The 7,678-nt window shown below is 33.9% G+C and overlaps 1 pseudogene; it reads right to left on the bottom strand.

The window, feature by feature from the left end:
* LOC18589486 lies at positions 252-2,150 on the bottom strand (annotated as a pseudogene).

The following is a 7,678-nucleotide window of genomic DNA, read 5'->3' as shown; positions in this document are numbered from 1 at the left end:
CATTGCTAACCTGAAATTAATCTTCTCTGGACACCTTGAGTAACACATAACATCATACAATTCAATAAAACCTAAGCTCATTGCGCAAGCTCTATTTTATATCAGCAATAAATATACTACTTTTTTGCCCCACTCACTTAGCCATGAATTGAGTTTCTCATTTTTCCAGCTTAATCTTTCAAAAAAATATATAGTAGACATGGGGCCCTGACTCTGGTAAATCTTGCAACAATTAGAAAGTTAAGCAGGATCTATAACAATTCATCATGGATATTTACAATAACTTTTGTTTGTTCAAGATGAGCATAATCCCATGACTTAACTCCATATGGAAAACTGATCATATTCACATTTCTTGCACAATTTGTGCTAGAGCTTGAACTCCCACTTTTCTGGCTATGAATTCTAAGGTTGTTTCGAACAAAGACAAGATCTTTCACTCTCTGTGTTCCCAACTTGTTAAGTGCTTTTTAACATAGAAAGTAATCACCTTGCCAAATATCTTGGCACATTGAAATGGTTGAAACTTGACTGAGGACCTTAATGGCTAGAGTCTGCAAGTGAGGTGTTTCAAAACCAAAGTTTTCCCACCATGCAACTAGGTCCATTTTATCTCTACAATCTAGTGCATCTTCTTCTCCAAAGGATCCTTCTAATCGCCAATAAGAGCTTAACTGCTTTCTAAGGACCCACCTAGCTGCACTATCAATCTCATACCTTTATAAAGTGGCTTTCCTACCTTGCATTATACTTTTATGCTTGGCCTGACCTCTTCCAAAATATCCTGGGTTCAATATGTAACCAGCAGCATGAAGAAGGGAAAATAACACATTCCATTTGTTCTCTATCAGAAGTTCCAACTGATTCAATGCAGTTTCATCGATTTCTTTGCTCCTTACAACTTCAAGTGCCTGAACACGCCAATCATAAACAGCACCCATCACAGATTTGTCAATATCAAGCATAGCAAGTAATTTTGCAAAAGGCTTAAACAATTGCAGCATCATATGAGCGTTGCTCCAAAATTCATCCCCTAAAATGGAAGCTTCGATAATTAGAATATCCTTAAGAATACTATGTTTCCATTGTTTCCACTCTTCGCTCACAACAACATCTTGAAGTGCCTGCTTTAGCTCAAAAATTCACTTGACAAAGCAATAGGAAGGTGCAAACTTGGCAGAAAATGGATCAGGGCTCTCACACGGAAAAGCATGGTGATTTATCAAGATACATTGCTCAATACCCTTTGCACACAAAACTATAGGTTTTATGCACTTCAGTTCAGCTACTTCTTCCATCAATATACGGACATAATGTGAAGTGCAAGGTGACCGCAATATATAAGGAAACTTGGATGAAATAAGGGATTTAGTTGATTTACAAGCATGGTCTATATTTGAGATTATTTGAAGAACATTTATGGCTCTAGCTTCTACAATTGCATCAGTAAGGACACTAGTAAACATATCGACTTCTTCATCACTGTCATCTATATCTACTGCTCTCACAAATATGAGCCTCCTTGAACTCGAGACAAAAATGTTAACATGAAAACAACCTTGTGTCCGCAGCCTAAACAACCAACACACAGCACAGTGTAACCAGTGTGAGGTCAGGACTCCCTAACTAAAGTAATAGATTTCTCAATCCTTCCTTTTTCTTTACTTAAAAAGCAGTCAGAAAGCTTATCCATTGAAGGGGGTTCATACCCACAGCCAAAAGCTGCAATTGCCTTAACCATTTCATTAAAATAAGGAGAGTTGACTAAACTAACATTTAATCCATCCGCATAAAAAATCTAGCTATAATGTCATTCAAATCTTCTTTTCTGATAGTTTTCCATGTGCCTCTTGGTTTATAGTTGATATGCGCTTACTAGGCTTCCCACTTCCAAAAGTCCTTTTCCTCTTTCGAGCTAAGCGCTCCTCCTCTAAGATATGAAATGCTTCTCTTAAAGTCCTATTTATTGCAAGGCAGCTTTTGACCCCAACACCTGAGAACCTAAGAAGATGGGCCCTAACTCGAGAATAAGATCCATTATATCGTAAATTACAATGATTGCACTTCCATCTTTTAGTACCACTCCCCCTGTCAAACACACCAAACACAGTGACATGCTCCCATCCCCACTTATCAAATTCTGATGCCATATTCACAAAGCCTAGTGCAAAGGGAAGAAAATGATACTTTAACCAAGGATCATAAGAGAATGCTACAACACCCCATCTCCATTACAAAATGCATTTCTCTGGGACATTTATCGAACAATTAAAGATCACTTACTATTACACGTGAATTGAAACAAGTACAGTAAAGAAACAAGGAATGGCCAGAATTTTAGTAACTTTTCTTGTTTGGATAACTAATTTTGAAGAGAAATGGATGGAACAGAAGAAAAATTGTAAGTGATAAGTTATCTTCAACACTTCTTTAGCCATTACTTTTTGAAGAAAAATAGAATGTCAAGTGTATCTAGATAATTCATTGATAAATGGCAAGACAAGTTTCTTATAACCGTATTTTATCTTTATTTCTCTGTTGATCAAGTCTCTTAAATCCAAACGAAAGAAAAAAAGAAATTACTTTCAATCACTTCTCTTCTTTAACCCTCTTACTTCTTACTGCTCGACATTTTCTAACTTACCAAACATAACTCCTCTTAAATTACCAAACATAGTCTAAAAGCAAAGCCAAAAAGGAACTTAAGCATAACTCAACACTGTAAAGGCTAACATAGTTTCATAAAGAAGAGAGAAAGAGAGAGAGAAGGCCAACATAATGCCTCATCTTTTGACACATCAAATGAAGAACAATTCACTTGAATATATTAAAAACCATAGAATCAGGTCATTTTAAGGCAATCAAAAGATCAAGTAACAACATCATCAAATTCATCAGATAATAAGAGGGAATCTCCTTAATAACACGGGGAACCAAGAAAAGGAAGACAAAAAAAACTTACCCAAATTAGAAAAACAAAGGCTAATAGTATGTATAATAGAATAGTGGCAGAGATAGGTTCAAAGCTTAAAGTAGAGTCTGTTTGTTTTCTCTTCTTTCGTTCCATTTTGTGGGAACATAGCAGTTGGGCAAAATTTACTAACGGTGAGAGAGAGAGAGGAGAGAGAGAGAGGGGCTCATGGTCATGGCCTCATGGCTCATTGGTGGGTTATTGAGCTTTCCATAAACCCACCTGTTGACAGAAAAATGGGCTTTACTATTTCCTTCGAATGCCATTCCTACATGTTCACTACAAAGTCAACGATTAACTTTTAATTTTTTTCCTTTTGTTAAAAAATAATTTAATGTTATAAGAGAAGTGACATCAATTCAATTAATGAAATTATTATAAAAAAATCAATAATGATTGAGTTTTTCTTCTTTATAATTTGATATCCCAATTCAATAACACTAACTCAATTAACTAGATTACATAAAAACCAACAAAAATAAATAAATAACATTAGGGACTAACACACATCAGTACGTTAGTATATAAAAGTAGTAAATTGATATAGACTTTACTACAATTTTTTTATTATCATCGCATAAAAGCATTGCACAATTATCTATTTTAATAGATATTTTATTTTGGTTCCATTTTGATAATTATGAAAATAATTTTTTGATTTTTTTTTTGTAAACATAGGAAAATTTGGTTAATGAAAATTGTTTTTTTGTTAATGGAATAACATGTAGATGTTGGTCCCAATAAATGTGCTAGAGGGGGGTGAATAGAACTTTTTGGTTTTTTCTAAACTTGATTTCGAATTGGGGGCAAATTGAAGGTCAATGATGAGAAATTTGAAGCAAGATGAAGGAACGATTTAAGAAAGAATGAAAATGAAAAATAAAACAGAGGAGATAATACACAAAGATTTATAGTGGTTCGGTCAAAGACCTACATTCACTACCTTGATTTTCAACCAAGGATTTTCCAAACCAAATCATTAAAAATAGTGGAATTCTCAAGCTTCCACCAAGCTTTTACAATGGCTTTTCACAAGCTCAGCCACAACCTTTCACAATGGTTTTTCACAAGATCAACCAAAACCCAAAATGGCTTTTCAAAGGCTCAACCACAACCTTTAACAATGATTTTTCAAGGGATCAACCAAAACTCAAAACTAACTTTTCTAAGGCAAAGTTAAAACCTACCACAACAACCAAGCTAACCCAAGCTTGATCAACCCCGTAGAGTGCCTTGCACACTCTAAGTAATCAAGAAATGAAGAAAAGATGAAGTACAATTGATCACCTAGCTAATCTAAGATGCACAAAATTAAGCTCAAACACTTTTTCAAAGGATGAAAGTGAAATACAAGTGTAAAGATAAGGTTTTTTCTCTTTTAAGTTCAAAATCAATATGGATGGCTTCTTTATCTTGTTTTTGACTGTTGGAGAGGTTTTAAATACTTGCAAAATCAATTCTGACCATTGGAGACAGAAACTAGCCATTTCTGGTCGTTATTTTATCATTTTGTGCTGAAATTCAAATTTTCTGACAATGTGCTCTTAGTTGACTAACTATGCTTCTTAGTCGATTAAGTCATCTATGTCTCTGAACATGGTTTCTGGCAGTAAGCTCTTAGTCGACTAACAATGCTTCTTGGTCAACTAAGTCTTTTTTGTTTATGGACTGGCCAACTTCACTTGTGAATTTTAGCTAACTAACTCCCATCTTTATCCAACTAAGAGGCTTCTGTTTGTATTCAGCATCCACTTAACTGATTAAATTTTGTGTTAACCAGTTAAGACATTTTTGTCTATCTTTAGTGTAGCACCCAGAATTGCTTTAATTGATTAAGGATTTGTGTTAATTGGTTAAGACTAATTTGTTTTCATTAAGGCTATTTCTTCTTTGCTTGTTTAACCAATTAACCCATCTTGCAACTGAACAAGCATCTTGACTTGCTTTCAAATATCAAATATATTAATGAATTTAAGCTTTCTCCTGCACACTTAAACAATATAATTAGACACCAATGAATGGGAATATTTTGCTATCATCAAAAACATATAGAGTCAACATTCTTTATCTCTTATTTTTGATGATCACAAAACATTCTTAGATTAAGAGTGTAATGTCTATGTTCAATATGAATGCTTCTAATCTTTATGCATAATAAGTTGCTCCCCCTTATTCAATGTGTCACAACCCAGTACTCTCCTTGAGCCCGTGACAACCGCCGCGATGTCTCGGTAGACACTCATTGCTCGGAATGTCAACCTGAGACCTCGCTAGGCTTTACTATCAGTTTCTCATTTCCCTTGTGAACTACCATTATCAAATATCGTGTTCTAAAAGATTTTAAACTGTTTTCAACTTAAAACAAATAAAATATTAATTTTCGTCTCACCGGGGTATTTTGGTCGTTTTTCTCAAAATTTTTGAAACTGGCTAAAATATAATATACAAGTACAAAACACATAATTCATATTCAAAATGAGTTTAAAAGTTTAAAATCTTCATTTAAAACGAAATTATGGTTATTTGAATATAATAAGAAAATAAAAGAAATATTAAGTAAAATATTCTATTTTCTTATAAAACAATATTTATAGAGTTATACGTGAATAATTTTTATAACGTAAAAGCTAAATAAATTTATACATACTTAAATACAGTAAGCCAAAATATTTAATTTAATTTACAATAACAAGAGTGCCCCCGAATAAACAAAAGTAAAGAGGACTGTGAACCTACGGTTTGGAAAATGCAGATCCCACTGTAGTCCTCGATGAGATCAGCTATCTACAGTCTATACTGAACCTGAAATGGGTGGAAAGGAGGGTGGTGAGATTATAAAATCCCAATGAGTAAACAAACATCATCATAAACATCTAGAGTTGAGTACATGGAGACAATAAAGTAAATCATCATAAACTGGGTTATAGCATTAGAACACATTTTGTTCAAAACACGTAAAGAGGCTTATGAATCTCATAAAAATCTAGGCTTGTGCCATAAATCCATTCTCGGGGACACCTTGGCCGAGGCATCCTACCGAGACCGCCAAGGCTATTAAAATTCACATTTCACATAAATCATGTTTTTGTTTTGAAAACATAGCCGTTCCTTGGCGTTGGCTGAGTTCCCCCTCACGTGGTGGTTTGGCGTGAAGTGAACCCTAAACTTTACCCCAGGAGATACCCTACGCGCCTCTCCGTTCGAGGTAAGAATATAATGGGGTTTACCGTGCCCCTCTAAAAGGCTGGTCCACAGAAACCCCCTACTGTAGTGATTAATTAATATATAATCCACCATACAATAAAACTCAATAACATGATATGGCAATTTTGTAATTCGCAGTCTTTCAAGGCAACCAAACAATTCGTATTTCAATACAATTGCCAACTAGCCAATCATGCCCGATTTATCATAAGCCAATCAATTTAAACAATCAAATTGCCACAATTAACAGTCTCCGTGTACTCTATTTTTCAAAATCACTATTAATTTCAAAATAATTTATAAATTAATTTCATTGGAACACCTTTATTCATAAAACATGAAAATTTACCTTTTTAAATCCATTTTTCCATAGAATTAATGAAATCATCTAAAAATCACCCTAGATAATTAAAATGCCAGTAAGTTTACTCACAATGTCTAGAGTGCCGATTCTCGAAATACTCAAACTACTGGTCCTCGAATGCAATTTTCTTGCCTTTATCGGAGGACTGACCACCTTGACACAGTACAAAATTGAGAAACTCACTACATTGGTACTGAATTGAAATTAAACTAATTTAGACTATTAATGCATAATATGGAATGCAAAGATGCACTGGTAACTATCTAAACTCGATATTGGCCTAATTCGTCTTATCACCCGATTAAATTACTAACGCGTCCAATTTAATCCCAAATTAATTTTTTTTCAGTTTCTATACCTCAATTGCACCCAAATTGACTTAATGTCCCTCAATGTGGTGCAAATTATCAATCCCGATAGCAAATTACGAAAATACCCCTAGTGGGTAAAAATTCATATTTTTACTTTGAAAATTCCCATTATTTTTCTAGGCTCATAATTCATCATTTCTTAACCAATTCTCCTAGAATAAAAATCAAACTCATCCTCACTCATTACATGGTAAATTCGGCCATTAATGGTTGTGGGAGAAAATAAATTCTTTTCTTGTTGTTTTGTTCTTAAATATGCTAAACTAACTAAAACACTAACATAACTTAAAATCAAATAAATCCAACAACTTTCTCTCTCCTAACCCATTTTGATCAGCCAATAATTCACCATAAAAACATGTAATTTAAGCATGAAAAATAAGGAGAAATGCTTAAGGAAAATAGATTTCAAGCTTAAGTTGAAAAATCCTACCTTTTTCACTTGTTTTCCTTGATTTTCCACACTTTTTCTCTTGAAATTCCTCACCTAGGGTTTGTTCTTCCTTTCTTTCCCTTTCTTCCTTGCTTGGCCAAATATTTGGAGAGTAATGGGCTGATTTATGCTGATTTTTTTAGTTAAATAATAAATTATCCTAAGCTTGACACATGGCATTTTCTTATTGGTCCATTTTTAAAATTTTAAAAATTTAAACATTTTGTCTCCACCACATGATTAGTCAAAGGTAAAAAATGAGGATAAAGGAAGACCATGTGCTGGAAAATTATCCTGGTGGTGAAAAATTACAATTTTGCCCCTAGAGTGGCAAA

The sequence above is a fragment of the Theobroma cacao genome, chromosome 9, assembly GCF_000208745.1.
Source record: "Theobroma cacao cultivar B97-61/B2 chromosome 9, Criollo_cocoa_genome_V2, whole genome shotgun sequence".
Classification (NCBI taxonomy): Eukaryota; Viridiplantae; Streptophyta; class Magnoliopsida; order Malvales; family Malvaceae; genus Theobroma; species Theobroma cacao.
The sequence above is the reverse complement of the archived record's forward strand: the minus strand, read 5'-3'. Positions and strand labels throughout refer to the sequence as shown.